Source organism: Myotis nattereri (genome assembly GCF_964212035.1).
Source record: "Myotis nattereri genome assembly, chromosome: 21".
Taxonomy (NCBI): Eukaryota; Metazoa; Chordata; class Mammalia; order Chiroptera; family Vespertilionidae; genus Myotis; species Myotis nattereri.
Genome location: NC_138097.1, coordinates 8246247 through 8263223, shown reverse-complemented (window position 1 = coordinate 8263223; position 16977 = coordinate 8246247). Strand labels below are relative to the sequence as shown.

The window sequence follows — 16977 nt, the reverse complement described above, 5'->3', positions numbered from 1 at the left end:
GAAATACTGAATATTGAAAACTTCCTAAGCAAATACTCTCAAGGTTTTATTATTATTATTATTATTTGCATAACTAATTCATTTCATTGTACTGATGCGGTGGTCATAATAATCTGGCTGGTCATAATAATCTGGCCACTCAGTGTACATGCTTAAATACCCCTAAAATACCAGCTACTTGTTTATTGAATTTTACTTGGAATGAGATGTAACCAACCTTCTGCACAGCTTGCCCATGTCACCAGCAGAGAAGATCTGCTGCAGTGATGGCAAACCTTTTGAGCTCGGCGTGTCAGCATTTTGAAAAACCCTAACTTAACTCTGGTGCCGTGTCACAAATAGAAATTTTTTGATATTTGCAACCATAGTAAAACAAAGATTTATATTTTTGATATTTATTTTATATATTTAAATGCCATTCAACAAAGAAAAATCAACCAAAAAAATGAGTTCACGTGTCAACTTTGACACGCATGTCATAGGTTCACCATCACTGATCTACTGAATGCTGTTACCAGCAGAATGAGCTGGTCAGGCCACTTCTCTTCCATGTGGTGCTTGTCATGTTTTTGCTCTATTTCTGTTGAAGTCTCCCTTGTTTTGTGATCTTCAGTGTCAAGAACTTCACTGTGACCTCTTACCAATCCATCTTACTAATCCATATTTTCAGCCAATTACATGAAACCAATGTAGTATGTGCAACCCACTTTTATGATGGGATTTCCCCCTGTCACCAGAGTCAACATTCATTTCCTCATCATTCCTCTGTTTTCAGGTCCTTGGAGTAAGATGGATGATGTGGAGGCCTATTCTCAGCACAATGTATCTGTAGGAGATTCTCAGGTCAGGGCTTCCAAGACAGCTGCAGCCACCCAGAGGACCCATCTGTGTAAGCCATGCTTCTCAGTGTTAAAAGATATTTTGCACCTGAGTGAGTTACAAGTGGTTTACTTTGAGAAGAATGTGTTCTTAAGTGATGCGTGTGTGAGAGACTTGTGTTTCAGTGCAAACCCTCACCAGCAACAGAAGGATGCCAGTGGAGAGAAGCCCTGGAAAGAACATATGGATTGTACCTTGCTTGTGACCAGTTGCTGCTTCTACTTATCTTGGGTGCCTACAGCTAGGACGGAGGTTGGGGAAGACTCCCCAGCCATCTTAGGGCTTCTCCAGCACCAGGCCACTCTTAACACTATGGAGCCACACAGTAACAATGAGATTTCACAGGAATGTCTCAGTGGAAAAAGACATCACCAGTGGGTTGAATGTGAAAGAGCTGACAGCCAGAAACAGAAAGTTGCTTATCAGAAAGGTCTTTGCTCTGGAGATATGATTTATGAGTATAATAAATGTGGGGAAGTATGTAGACAAATGTTTAACCACCCTCCACATGGGAGAGTTCACCCTGGAGAAAAGCCCTATGAGTGTACCGATTGTTGGAAGGTCTTCAGTGAAAGCACTACTCTCATTAAACACAACAGAGTTCACATTAGAGAAAAGTGGTATGAGTGTAGTGACTGTGGGAAGTCCTTCAGTAAAAGGTCTAACTTCACTAGACACCACAAAGTTCACACTGGAGAAAAGCCATATGAGTGTAGTGAATGTGGGAAGCATTTCAGTGAAAGGGCTGCCCTCACCAGACACCACAGAGTTCACACTGGAGAAAAGCCATATGAGTGTAGTGAATGTGGGAAGCATTTCAGTGAAAGGGCTGCCCTCACTAGACACCACAGAGTTCACACTGGAGAAAAGCCATATGAGTGTAGTGAATGTGGCAAGTATTTCAGAAAAAAGGCTACCCTCACTGTACACCACAGAGTTCACACTGGAGAAAAGCCATATGAGTGTAGTGAATGTGGGAAGCATTTCACTGAAAGGGCTGCCCTCACTAAACACCACAGAATTCACACTGGAAAAAATCCATATGTGTGTATTGAATGTGGGAAGCATTTCACTGAAAGGGCTGCCCTCACTAAACACCACAGAGTTCACACTGGAGAAAAGCCATATGAGTGTAGTGAATGTGGCAAGTCTTTCAGTCAAAGGTCTCACCTCTCTATACACCACAGAGTTCACACTGGAGAAAAACCATATGAGTGTAGTGAATGTGGCAAGCATTTCAGAAAAAAGGCTACCCTCTCTACACACCAAAGAGTTCACACTGGAGAAAAGCCATATGAGTGTAGTGACTGTGGGAAGTCCTTCAGTCAAAGGTCTGAGTTCACTAAACACCACAGAGTTCACACTGGAGAAAAGCCATATGAGTGTAGTGAATGTGGGAAGCATTTCAGTGAAAGGGCTGCCCTCACTAGACACTACAGAGTTCACACTGGAGAGAAGCCATATGAGTGTAGTGAATGTGGCAAGTCCTTCAGTCAGAGGTCTCACCTCACTATACATCACAGAGTTCACACTGGAGAAAAGCCATATGAGTGTAGTGAATGTGGGAAGCATTTCAGAGAAAAGGCTGCCCTCTCTATACACCAAAGAGTTCACACTGGAGAAAAGCCATATGAGTGTAGTGAATGTGGTAAGCATTTCAGACAAAAGCCTACCCTCACTAACCACCGCAGAGTTCACACTGCAGAAAAGCCATATGGGTGTAGTGAATGTGGGAAGCATTTCAGTGAAAGGTCTGCCCTCACTAAACACCACAGAGTTCACACTGGAGAAAAGCCATATGAGTGTAGTGAATGTGGGAAGCATTTCAGTGAAAGGTCTGCCCTCACTAAACACCACAGAGTTCACACTGGATAAAAGCCATATGAATGTAGTGTATGTGGGAAACCCTTTAGTGAAAGCTCTATCCCCAGTGAAGACAAGAGAGTTCACACTGGTGAGTGTAGTGAGTATGGGATTCCTTTTAGCTACAACCATAACCTGGTTAGACTCCTGAAATTTCACACTGGAGAAAAGATGTAAATGTGCAGGGAATGTTTTATTTTTCTCATCAAGAATAAGAACACTTAAGGGGCTCTATGGGACCCATTTACATGAATGTAAACGCCTTTAATGACAACATACACTCTGCTAGATTCGTCATAAATTTGAGGTACAAGTGAGACTTGAAGGAGCTGTGTTGTACTTGCTAACATGTTGAGACCTACAACCCAAATGATGTCACTGTGAGTGTTTATCGCTGAAGAGATTTCACAGCTAACACCTGGCTCACCTGAGGAGTGTGCATTGGTCACATTCCCTGGGTGCTCAGGGGAATGTATTCTGTGTTCTTGCTTCTGCTTGAGGTAATTATGGTTCCTCCAAGCTCTTGGCAGTATCTTCATTCATTTCTCTATGACTAGAAAATGGACCTGACCCAGGATTCATCCAGAGCACCCGTTCTCAGCTTAGAAGTGCTACCTCCTTCAGGGACATAGTGGTACTCACATTATGCTTTGATATATTTTGAGGGTTTCTTATTCATCCACCTGCAAACTCTGAGCTCTCCTCTGCTCTGGTTTATGATCTTTTTTCTAAAGGTGTTTTTATATTTGTGTTGTTATTTATTAGTGCATTATTTTCAACACCAATTACTCTAAACCTAAATTTGCTACAGTCTGTATTTACCTCCAGTCATTTTGTAATATTTCTGCTTCCCCAACCCTCCATGCAGACATTGATTTACCTTCCTTTACAATAGAGTAGTTCCTATTTTTCATAATTTTATTGGCACTATAAGGTGAATTCTCTTTAACAAACATTGGCTTCCTTCATGCTACACAGATGGTTTGAGATTTAACACTAATGTTTATATAAATAGTTAATTTTTTATTTCTAGAAAACATTGTATTCTATGGATAACTACTTTTACTACTGAGCTGCCTATAATTTCAGTTATTTCTACGTTTGGGGTTTTATAAATAAAACAGCTCAGAATATTGTATTCCATTCTTTCTACAGATGTATGTCTTATCAAACTGTTCCAGTGTCAGTGAATGTGGTACATTTCAACATATGTGGAACTGTGACCTCAAATGGTCAATCACTTTGCCTTCCCACCCACCCAGAAAATTCTATGCAACTCTGCCTGCACATGCAAAGGTTAATCTTTTTAAGTACTAGCCCCATCAATGAGTGTACTGTTAACTTGCTTTTGTTTTAACTTCATTTCCATGAAAACGTTTGATGGTGATCATTTCTTCCTGTATTTCTTTCACTGTCTTTATCTTCTTTGTTAAAATGCTCAGGATTTTTTGTTTACTTTTAAAGTTAATTTATTCTATTCTAACCAATAGGAGGGCGGTTCAGCCTCTAGGACATCTGTTTGAATTTCACTCAGTCCTCAGATACTCGACTGATTTTTGGCCGTATGGAATTCTTGGTTTTTGAATTCTATAAGCAAAATGGTTTTTCTCAATTTTTACCCTATGTACGATTTATAGCCCACTTGTACCATACACTTATACATATAATCTGCATTGTTAATTTTCCACCAGTGTTCTTTAAGTTTAAGCATTTAGTTATACATTAAAGTCTAGGTTTGTAGTAGTTGAAAACTTCCCTGGTGTAAATACCACCACCACATTCAAACTGCCAAAATGATGGCATTGAAAATGGACATAAGATACTTCAGTAGTATATAATTATATTTTACTAGTGACTGGGTGTATGGACTTGTGCACATTGAAAGGAAATTAATTAGAAAATGACAAGTGGGGTGGGACTGGCTGAGAAGGGTCCCTCACACCCTAGTGCAAACCTCCCCCAGTCCCTCCCCTTTAGGCCGCACCTGGGGCAGCGCCTTGGCTTCAAGAGTGCCTGTGGAGTGAGTGGGATTCCTCTGGCAGGTAAGGTCCTGCGGCCTGGCCTGCAGGGAATCAGGTCGAAACCGGCTCTCCGATATCTGCTGAGGGGTCCTGGATTATGAGAGGGCAGTTGTCAGGTGACACAACCCAGAATCAGGCTCCCTCCTCTCTGGTTCCAGGATGCGTGACCCGAGAATCAACGTTGCCTTCCATCACTATCTCTCATCCCAGTGGTTCTGGTATCTATCCATTCTCAGATACATTAGTGACTAATTTTACTAAAAACCCCCGATAAGTTTCTCCCTGGCCAGAGAGCCCAGTTGATTAAAGCATCATCTCAATAGAGCCAAGGTTGTGGGTTCCATCCTCTGACAGGCTCCATGCAAGAATCAAACAATGTGCTGCTGCCCAGACGTAGCCACTGGTTCTGGAGCCGGAGGTGCCACCAGGGATTATTGGACCCAGCAGACCGTCCCTGGATCCAGGCTGAACAATCTGCATTTCCTTCTGAACCACGGGAAGAAAGGGTAGCTGGTCGGTGGGATTCCTGCTCCAAGGACACAATGCTTTCCAAGCTAGCTCGTCTGCAGACTGTGGCGGGGCTTTGCGGGGGCGCCCACACGCCAGTGGCTTCTGCTACATCAGTGGCGACTAAGAAGATGGTCCAAGGCCGTCTATCGTCTGAGGACGATTTTGAACCGGAAGCCAAGTATGGCGCTCACAACTAAAGGGTGTCCCAAAATTCACGCAAGAAGTAATTTTGATAAAAAACAAGTTTATAATGAAAAATTGTAAATTTTTTATTGACTCATAAAGTATACAGTATAGGGTTATGCATGGAATAGCACATCGGGTAAATGGCCTCCACGGCTTTGCTGGCACATATGCAAAGCCATGGTCTTCATTGGTCTTCATTGTCCCTGCTCCTGGGCCATAATTGGTACTTGGTAATGCTTATCAAATTGAAGGGATTGAAGTCACAGGGTAACAGATATTAGAATCTGATTCAATAAACCAAGTAAAATTGGGCTTTTATTTTTTGTTGTTGTTAATGCCCACGCAAAATTCAAATCTTGCGTGAATTTTGGGACACTCTTTACCACCCCTTACCACTCACCCAGGAGAGAGGGACATGTATTTCCCTGTGGGAGGCGGAAGGCAGGAAATGCTTTGATTTCCTGAGTGCGCTCAGCGCCCTCAACCAAGGGCATTGCCACCCCAAGATCGTGGACGCCCTGAAGAGCCAGGGGGAGAAACTGACGCCGACCTCGCGGCCCTCCTACAACAACGTGCCGGGCGAGGACGCGGAGAACGTCACGAAGCTCAACTACCACCAGGTTCTCCCCATGAGCACAGGGTGTAGCCTGGGAGACCGCTTGCAAGCTAGCGCGGTGGTGGGGCTGCACCGGGAAGGGCATCCCCAAGGACAAAGCCAAGATCGTCTTCGCAGCTGGAAACTTTTGGGGCAGGACTCTGTATGCCATCTCCAGCTCCACGGACCGCAGCAGCGACGACGGCTTTGGCCCCCTCATGCCGGGGTTCGAGACCATTCCCTACAACGACCTGCCTGCTCTCGAGCGTGCTCTTCAGGATCCAAAAGATGCAGCGTTCATGGTCGAACCTATTCAGGGCGAGGCGGGCGTCATTGTCCCGACCCAGGCTGCCTGATGGGTGTGCGCGAGCTCTGCGCCAGGCACCAGGTCCTGTTTATTGGATGAGACCCAGACGGGACTGGCCAAGACTGGCCGATGGTTGGCGGTCGGCCATGAAAACGTCAGGCCTGACCTTGTCCTCCTGGGCAAGGCCCTTTCCGGTGGCCTGTACCCCGTGTGGGCGGTGCTGTGTGACCATGAGATCATGCTGACCATCCAGGCTGGGGAGCGCGGCTCCAGGTACGGGGGCAACACCCTGGGCAGCCGCGGGGCCATCACCGCCTGGGAGGTTTTGGAAGAAGAGAACGAGCTCAGGAAGCTGCCCTCGGACATCGTGACCGCCGTGCGCAGGAAGGGGCTGCTGGATGCCATCGTCACCAGACATTCTAATGCTTGGAAGCTGCGCCTGCGCCTTCGAGATAATGGACTTCTGGCCAAGCCCACCCACGGCAACATCATCAGGTTCCACCTCCGCTGGTCATCAAGGAGGACGAGGTCCAGGAGGCCGAGGAGATCATCAACAAGATCATCAGTCTTTCTGGGCCCGCCTCCGCTGGCTTTCTGAGGGCGGGGCCTGTTCCCATGGGGTGGGGCCTGCTTCCCTGGGGGCGGGGCCTGCTTCCCTGTGGGGTGGGGCCTGTTTCCATGGGGCGGGGCCTGCTTCCCCAGGGGCGGAGCCAGCTGGGATGGCAGCTTGGCCACATCCTCATAACAGCCTGTGTGGTGCTGCTCTCAGCGCGGGCTCATTCCACTCCCCTGTGTCTTCAGGGACCTTTTAAAACATATGTTATTTTCAGTTCATACATGCTAGAGTGGCATTTATAACCACGCAGGTGGCTGTGTAAGAGGACGTGAGGGAGTCTGTTTGATCACGTGTGTGTGCTGAGGCGAAATGCTCTCTCTGTATGTAGGCAGCCTTTTCGGCAAGTCCCATGTGGTTTTTACAGGTTTTTATCATTTCCTCGCTGGTGTAAATATATTGTATTTCAAAAAGTTATATGGGGTTTTACATAGAAGACTGCTTTAACCTTATCAAGTTGAATCATAATCACTGAATTTTAAGAAGGATGAAATGGGTTAAGCTTTATAAAGTCCTAGGTTTAAATAAACTTTACATTAGACAACACCAAGACGTCATTATTTTGAATTGAGAACTAATGTTCAACATTCCCAAATTACGTTTTCAGTATTGGTATAATTTGTAAAAATTACTCATTTTCAGTTTTTCTTTAAATTTAAAACACAGCTTATATTAAAAAAAGAATCAAACAATGTGTAAAAATAGTGGAACACAAAAATGGGTGTTTCCCTCTCCCTATTCTTCTCTCTCTTTCTCTCTCATCAATATATTTGTGTTTTCTTCACCAAACAAGTCAACACATGTGAACACCTTCACAGACCAGGCAGGGACCCTGTGGTGAACCAGCCATAAGGGTTCTCATGACGGCAGAGCACACAGTGAGGGAGAGGACAGGAGGGGAGGGGCCCTGCTGTCAGTGTGGAGGGTGGGGAACTGGGGCTGAGCTGAGTCATCCACAGGTAATCATGGCATCTGTGCTCCCTGAGACTAAACCCTAAGTGGCTGGGAAAAGCTCTGGGACTGGACATGGGCTTTGTGGTCTCAGCACCTTCCAGCCAGGGGTTGAGACTGAGCTATTTTGGATTCAGGTAGTTGAGGAGCCCAGATCCCTCCTAGGCATTCTGGAGCAGCCCCTAATAGTTGAGGCCCTCAAATGAGTTCACCGACCTCTGAGGAGCCCATACACTCTCCTAAGCCCCACGAGCATTGTTTGAATCTATTTTTCCATTTCTGGGTAATTTTCCATTTTCATTTCATTAAAAATAACACTGCCCAAGCAGTCCTGGAGGTAGCATGGATTCTCCAGGAAATGGTGCTGTGTGTTTTTAATGGTGAGACCATTCTGCCATACAAGCATTTCCTGAAGGAGAGGCTTGGTCTCAACATGATACCACATTGGGGGGATGCATTCCATGTGGTCTCCCCCCTCCATAAATTTGGTCCATGCCGAGCAGACCCTTGCACCTGGAGTGAGGTGATGGAGCCTGGATTCTAAGGGACAACATACTGTGGGATGTGAGGTTGAGGGGCAGAGAGGTTGGGCCGCTGGACAGGTTTGGTTTTAGGGGATCCTGCCAGCATATGGGGGGGGGTGTCCATTGTGTGTGTGTGTCCTGTGGCAGTTTCTGGGTGGCCCCAATTGTTTGTTTCTCTCTCTCTGTGTGTGTGTGTGTGTGTGTGTGTGTGTGTGTGTGAGTGTGTGTTCCCCTCAAGGTATTGCCTATGTCTAGAGTGTGGGTCTATACGAGCCTGGACCTAAGTCCGGCACCTGAGTGCCCAGAAGAGGCTGGGGCTGTTCTCTACCTGCATGTTTCTGTCCTCGTGTTATCTGTATATTTCTCCCTGAGTCTGTGCACCCCAACCACTGACAAGTCATAGTGAATCTCCGGAGAAGTGATGTAGAGGACTACCTGTTTTTCTTCCCCACCACCAGTTGAGCCCCTTATTCTCCTGATCGTCCAGGCATCTGGTGTCCCTCTGGAGCTCCCATCTCAGGTATGAATTAAGCACAGGGCCAGTTCATAGAACCTCAGGCTGTAACAAGGTGGGGAATTGGGGCCGACTGTGATGACAGACAGGAGGTATAGAGCGTGGATTGGAAATGTTTGTGGAAGACTGTGCCTTCTTGGAGTAGCTGGGTGATCCAGGATCCTTGGAAAGGAATGTGAAGATGGGTGCATGTGGGGGAAAGCTGAGGGGAAGACTTCTAGGCTCCTAAGTCCCCACTAATAATGAGGAACTGGACATCCCTGGAGAGGGTGTCCCTTGCCTATGTGAACGGTAAGCTGAAAACTAATAGAGGAAGGTGTCTGGGTCTACTCAGAGCATCACTCCTGGACCTCTAGGTTCTACTTATCTACAGAGGGTGCATGGCCACATGGGACCTGGAGGGAGAACTGGCTTTACTCACTCCAGTGCCTAAAGTTACGTTGGAATCCCTCAGAAACAGCTTCTACTAAGATAAGGTAATTTTTATCACTCAAAGTCTAACCTAAGTTATGGAAATAAAGGGATGACTTTATTCAGAAACCATATTTTAGTGGTTAAATGAAAGCAAGGAGGGGATCATGACTATGACACTAATTATGTGGGGTTTTTCTGAGATCAGTGATAGTGATTCTGTTGGCCTCCCAGGTAAAAGAAGACACACTGACTGCATTCAAATGATTCTCTGATAACTGTTCTAGAGAGATTGCTCTGGATTTAATGCTATGTTCTTGAAAATTCAATACCTTAATTATTACATTTTTCTTCTTTAATCCTCAGCTGAGGATATGTTTATTGATTTTAGATAAAGAATAAAGAGAAACATGAGGAGAACCAAGATGGCGGCATAGGTTAACGCCGGAGTTTGCTGCCTTGAACAACTACTTCAAAAGTGAAACTAAAAAACAGAACGGACATCACCCAGAACCACAGGAACGCTGGCTGAGTGGAAGTCCTACAACTAGGAGGAAAGAGAAACGCATACGGATACTCAGAGGAGGCACAGTGCTGAAGTCAAATTCTGAGGTGCGGAGTGCACGGGACGGGCTGGCGGCGGAGGGCTCGGTTGGCGTTTTCAATCGGGAGGGAGTTGCAGACTCTGAGCTCCAGATACAGGCGAGTCTTTAGGGACCCAGACTCAAACGGGAGAAGCGGGACTGTCTGGCTTCGGTCTTAGCGAGTGCAGCTTTCTCTCCGAGCTTTGCAGCAGGTGCTGGGACTCAGAGAGGCAGAGCCCCTGGGGACAGGACTGAGAGCCGCCATAACTGCTCTCTCCGGCCCACCCTGTTGATCCTGTGTGAACCGCCCCGCCCAAGCCCTGCACAGAGGCATTTGCCGGATAGCCTCAGGCAAAGGCTAGATTAGCACCTCCCTAGAGGACAGAAGTTCTCTCACTGCAGACACAGCTGATTCTCATAGCCACTTGGCCTGGAGGTCAAACCCTCCCTGGTATTAGCTACAACAATCAAGGTTTAACTATAAGACTGAGCACAAAGACCACTAGGGGGTGCACCAAGGAAGCATAACAAAATGCGGAGACAAAGAAACAGGACAAAATTGTCAATGGAAGATATAGAGTTCAGAACCACACTTTTAAGGTCTCTCAAGAACTGTTTAGAAACCGCCGATAAACTTAATGAGATCTACAAGAAAACTAATGAGACCCTCGATGTTATATTGGGGAACCAACTAGAAATTAAGCATACACGGACTGAAATAACGAATATTATACAAACTCCTGACAGCAGACCAGAGGAGCGCAAGAATCAAGTCAATGATTTGAAATGCGAGGAAGCAAAAAACACCCAACCGGAAAAGCAAAATGAAAAAAGAATCCAAAAATGCGAGGATAGTGTAAGGAGCCTCTGGGACAGCTTCAAGCGTACCAACATCAGAATTATAGGGGTGCCAGAAGATGAGAGAGACCAAGATATTGAAAACCTATTTGAAGAAATAATGACAGAAAACTTCCCCCACCTGGTGAAAGAAATGGACTTACAGGTCCAAGAAGCACGGAGAAGCCCAAACAAAAGGAATCCAAAGAGGACCACACCAACAGACATCATAATTAAAATGCCAAGAGCAAAAGATAAAGAGAGAATCTTAAAAGCAGCAAGAGAAAGAAACTCAGTTACCTACAAGGGAATACCCATACGACTGTCAGCTGATTTCTCAACAGAAACTTTGCAGGCCAGAAGGGAGTGGCAAGAAATATTCAAAGTGATGAATACCAAGAACCTACAACCAAGATTACTTTATCCAGCAAAGCTATCATTCAGAATTGAAGGTCAGATAAAGAGCTTCACAGATAAGGAAAAGCTAAAGGAGTTCATCACCACCAAACCAGTATTATATGAAATGCTGAAAGGTATCCTTTAAGAAGAGGAAGAAGAAGAAAAAGGTAAAGATACAAATTATGAACAACAAATATGCATCTATCAACAAGTGAATCTAAGAATCAAGAGAATAAATAATCTGATGAACAGAATGAACTAGTGATTATAATAGAATCAGGGACATAGAAAGGGAATGGACTGACTATTCTTGTGGGGGAAAGGGGTGTGGGAGATGCGGGAAGAGACTGGAAAAAAAATCGTGCACCTATCGATGAGGACAGTGGGTGAGGAGTGAGGGCGGAGGGTGGGGCGGGAACTGGGAGGAGGGGAGTTATGGGGGGAAAAAAAGAGGAACAAATGTAATAATCTGAACAATAAAGATTTAATTAAAAAAAAGAGAGAGAAACAGGGAGAGAAATAAGTAAACATTAATGGGAGAGGAACATGGATCAGTTGCCTTTCATACATGCCCCAACCAGGGATCAAATCCACAATCTATTGCATGTGTGTGTGTGTGTGGGAGGGGAGGTGCATTATGAGATGATTCTCCAACCCACTGTACTACGTCGTCAAGACAGCACCTCAATTCTTAATGTTTCCTTCAAAACAGTGTATTAGTATGACTAAGCATTAAGGGGAGTGTTGCTTTGTTTGTCAGTGTTGGTTGTATGTGTGAATTGCTGCCCCTTTGAGTGTTCCTGATTGTATCTGTGTTTTTTATTTTCTTTGTGTCTGTCTACTGTGTCCACGTATGCCCCTTCTGGTGTGTGCCTGTGTGTGTCCATTGTGTGTGTGTGAGTGTGCATCGTGATGCTGTCTTGTTCCCATGTGTTCTTATCTGTGTGTATTTGTGTATTCCCCTCAAAGTGATGTCCGAGTCTATAGTCTGGGTCTGTGTGAGCCTGGCACAAGCCCTGCACCTGAGAGACCATCTTTGCCTGGGGGTGTTCTGTACCCGTGCATTTGTGTGCTTATGATGTCTGCATGTTCCCTGTGAGATTGTATGTGTGCACCCCAGCAACAGGAAAATGCATAGGCAATCTCCACAGGGTTGATTTAGAACACAATATGTTCTTCTCTGCTCCACAGGCTGAGCCCCTTCTCTTCCAAGCCACTGTTATACCCCTTTGGGTCCCATCTCAGGTTCATGGATGGATGAAGTGAAGAATCATAGAACTGCAGGCTAAGCGAAGTTGGAGAATTGGGAAAGACTGGTGGCAGAATGGAAGAATAGAGTGTGGAAGCACTGTTTTTGGCGGACTCTAACCCTTTGAGGAGGATCTGGAAGATCCTGAATCCCTGAAAAGGAATCACTGGATGGGTGCATATGGGGGAAAGCTGAGGGTGAAGAATCCTAGGACCCTAATTCCCCCTTAGGAATGAGGACCTGGATACCCCTGGAGAAGGCTGGGATATTCAGGTGGTTCTCCTAGTCCCTGAAGAGGTCAATCCATTGCCCGTGTGTAAGCTATTCTGACACCTAATAAGGAAGGTGCCTGGGGTTGCTCGAAGCATCACTTTATGACCTCAGGACTCTCATCATTTACTGGGTGAGCTTGGACACTCAGGAACATTGAGACAAGGAGGGAAAATTAGGCCCAGTGCTCCCTCCAATGGGGATGACGAGAACAATGAAGGGACCACATTTAGCACAGGTTCAGGCACAAATGAATGGGAACCTAGGACCAACATTGATGTTAATGTCAGCATGTTTACATTCAGCCCCACCTGATGGAGCCCTCACCTGAGCTATGCAAATGATATAGAGACTCAGAGACAGAGTAGTGACTGATATTAATTTCAAAGAACATGGATGCTGGAATGCTTGCAGTCCTGTACCTTCCAATAAACATTCTTTACATGTGGATCTTCACCTCGAACATATTGGGGGAACCGAGGCAGCCAGGGATTTATTAAAGGTCACACTCAGAAGTGGGCTCTGAGTTCATGGCCAATGACTTCTGACCAAATTCCTCTTATTGAAATTCACTCCTTGGAATCTAGACAGTGGTGGTCGTGGGCAGCTCTGGGACAAAATGCACCTGGATGAGGGGAAAGTGAACCATCTAAACTAATTTCCATTGTCACTTCCTACCAATCTTCACTGCTCTTCTTCGCCCATACACAGGCCCAAAAGAGGCTGGCCCCATGTAGTCACATGAATGTGGCCATCAAGTATGTCAGACTTCCCTCCTGACCACGTGAATTTGCTGCAGCCCTGTGAAGTGCTTTGACCAATGAAATGAGCTGAGCATGAAGCCTGTCACTGCTAACAGAAAAGTCTGGAAGCACTGAGACTTGCCACTATCTCTGTACATCTCTGATATATCCAGGAGGTATGTATATGGTGGCTTCTCCTTATACAAGTCCAAGGAGAATCAGGGAGATCATGTGGCATGAACAAGAAAGATACCTTCTTTAATATAAAAACCAATAAATCTATGGGTCTGTTTGTAATTTATAATAACATCTAGCCAATCCTAATAGTTACAGAGCCTATCAGTAGAAGCCAGAACTCTGTTGTTAGAGACACATGGGTTTGTCTTCCAGCCCTGCCTTTTATTAACTCTATAATCATGCAATTTATGTTGAAATAGTTCATGTAAAGCATTGAATCCAGGGCTTGGCACGTGTAGTAAACATTCAGTAACTCTTAGCTCCATAGTTTCACAATGTGTAATGACTGCAAACATGCAGACAATGTAGGAAAGGTCAACTTGTTGGTCGTGTACCCTTTAAAATTTTGTTTTTAAACAACTAGGAGAGGATTATGTACATTTTCTCCTATCCTGATTTTTCTATTAATAATAGGATGTTTTGATAAAAATAAAATATCTGATGGCTGGAGTGGGTCTGATGGTTGAGTGTAGTCCCATGCACAGAAAGGTTACCAGTTAGATTCCTTCTGAGGTACAAGCCAAGTTTTCTGGGTGTAAGCCTAGTGGGTGGGGGCCATGCAGGAGGTACCAATCAGTGATTTTCTCTTTTCCTTTCCTTTATTCTCTCTATAAAAATCAAATAAAAAAACTTAAAAACAATATATCCATTTAGATTTGTGGTCTTCGGGAATAATGGAAATAATACTTTTCACCTCAGGGAGCATTCTGAACTTCATGAAATCTAAAATTACATCTCAAAACAAGAGATTAGTTGCAGACAACACTTCCATGCAACCTGTGACCAGCCCCCAAATCCTAAATTTGTCATTTTCCAGCACCACTGGGGGTCCCCAACACTGGTATTTGTGATGATCAGTCAGTGATTGAGAGCTTAATTCCACCTGTTGGGCCTGAAAAAGTAAGTTACCCAAAGTGCACCATGCCTAATTATGGCTGCATTTAGCCAATGAAAGCCCAGGCCAGGGGTCTTATCCAGTGCTGATTGGTCTGGGTGTTGCTTCCAGGTGCTTACTTTGACCTCTTTGTTCTGTTAACCTATAGGCTCCAGCGCTGGGTCACAACTAGGATCAGGCTTCAGAGGCACTGTCCCCACGGTGCAGTGGTTTGTCTGAAGCTTGTTGAGCAGCAACAGTCAGCATTGAGGCCTATGTGCCTCCCAGACTCCGTTTTGCTTGAAGACTTCTACTCAGCCTCACTCCATTTACCCTCCATCCTTGCCTGCCGGTGCCTTCGGATCCTGAAACCCAGGTCACTGAGGCCAGAACAGTGAGTCACTTGTGGGTGATACGTGGTGTGATGTGTGAAAGAGGGTGACAGGCTGCAATGCCACCCTGTAAGATTTTGGTTGGTGTGGCTGAGCTGGGAGGACTCGGGAATCCTGGCCTTGTTTTGTATCTAAAGGCAACAGAGAAGACGAGGCAAAGTATTTGGTGAGAAATTTCCGTTTAATTTTCAGGATCCTAGGGCCATCGATGGTGGAGAATAAAAGAGGAACATTGTCTGAAATAGGGTTTTAAACTCTTCCCAAACTGCTGGGAATGAAAGTAGAAGCGAGAGGATCCCAGCTGGGGACAGGAAGCAGAAGTCCCTTGAAAGATAGCCAACTAGGCAAGATTGTGTCCTTAGGACTGAGGCCCTGACATAATGCGGTCATCTCCAGGGGCTGGGGATAGGTACTGACAGGCAGAGCCCATGAATCCTGGTGGTAGTGGCCAAGTTCTCAACAGACCTTTAGTTTCCACAGATTGCTGCAAATGAAGAATCGCCTAGGGGTACTGATTTGTGGAGCTTATTTCAGGGCCTCACACTCCTGTGGCCTCTGAGATAGTGGAGTCCTGGGACTGTCCTGCCACTCTTCCAGCCCCTGGGCCTTGGAACCTTTAAAAGACACTAAACTCAGAATCCAAAGTTCAGGTCTACAGTTATATGATGTGCTCCCTGATTTTGGCAATGTGGGAGTTCCTCCCAGAACGTGTATACCAGGGGTCCTCAAACTTTTTAAACAGGGGGCCAGTTTATTGTCCCTCAGACTATTGAAGGGCTGGACTATAGTTTAAAAAAAAACTATGAACAAATTCCTATGCACACTGCACATATCTTATTTTGAAGTAAAAAAACAAAACGGGAACAAATACAATATTTGTATTTGCATGTGGCCTGCAGGCCATAGTTTGAGGACCCCTGGTGTAAACACATGGAGTAAAGACCAAAGCAGTTCAGGGACTTGCAGGCATCCTCTTTTTTTAAAAAAAGGGAAGTAGTAAAAATGGGTTAAAATCAGATCTAGATGAGCTTTGTGACAACTTGGAAGTCTGCTCTGCAGGTGATGGGAGCAATGGGAGATTTGCAGTAGTGGAGGCAGGTGATCTGACCCAGGTCTCATTTGACTCCTTGTGGCTGCAGCATGATGATCAATACGCCTGTGAGGGAGGAGGTAGAAAGACTAGGAAGGAAGCAGCTGTGATAATCTGGGTGAGTGTGATGGTAACTGGCTCATGATGGTGGCTGTGGAGATAGAAGGAGCAATTGCATTCCGGATCGGTGATTTAGGTGTGGCCACCTGGATTTTCTAATGTGAGGTTGAGAGAGACAGAGAGGTAAGAGTCAGAGTTGTCATTGAGGCTTGGATTTAGCACCTCAATGTTTGAAAGCACCATCAACTCAGACAGAGAAATTCATAGTAGAAAGTGTTATGTTCAAAGGAGATACAAAAACTTTTATTTCTTGGCCTGTTAGGGTATTTCAGAGAGCCGTTCAAGAGCATCTAGAATTCTGATGAGCCGTTCAATAGGAAGACTTTCTTAAATGTATTGGAAAATGTATAGACCAGATAGGAGTTGTAGATCACCTTTTTGGGTTTGTTTGTTTTGAATTGGATGCCAAAGAGTATTTCAAACAAGATGAGACTGTGGTTTGGTGTTTATTTTCTTCTAGAAACACTTACTGGGGTTTTTGGTTACCATTGCTGTGGCTGGCTGGGTTGTTTCAGTCAGTTTGGTGGAATTGCTTAGGGGCATGAGTGGTCATCTCTGAGACCCACTGAGCCTGGGGTAGAGGGCCATAAGTGATGAAAGGCTGTGACTGGTGAAGAGACATCAAGTGCAGTAACAGTGAAGGTGGGCTCTGAATATCTGAGATCTGATGTGGGTCATATTAGGAGATGTGGAAGAAGAAAAAAATCAGCGATGGAGATCTTCAGAGCAGGACACAGTGCTTCCTTTATGATTGTGAACTTTGAGATTATGGGTGGTACATCACCCAGTTTGAATTTTCTAGGCATTC

The 16977-nt window shown here is 45.2% G+C and overlaps 1 pseudogene across 1 annotated transcript; it reads left to right on the top strand.

The window, feature by feature from the left end:
• The first annotated feature begins 5305 nt into the window (after positions 1–5305).
• LOC308535808 (ornithine aminotransferase, mitochondrial-like) lies at positions 5306–12773 on the top strand (annotated as a pseudogene). Its single transcript has 3 exons — positions 5306–5473; positions 5846–6981; positions 12674–12773. The product of its transcript is annotated as an ornithine aminotransferase, mitochondrial-like (transcript).
• Positions 12774–16977: the final 4204 nt, after the last annotated feature.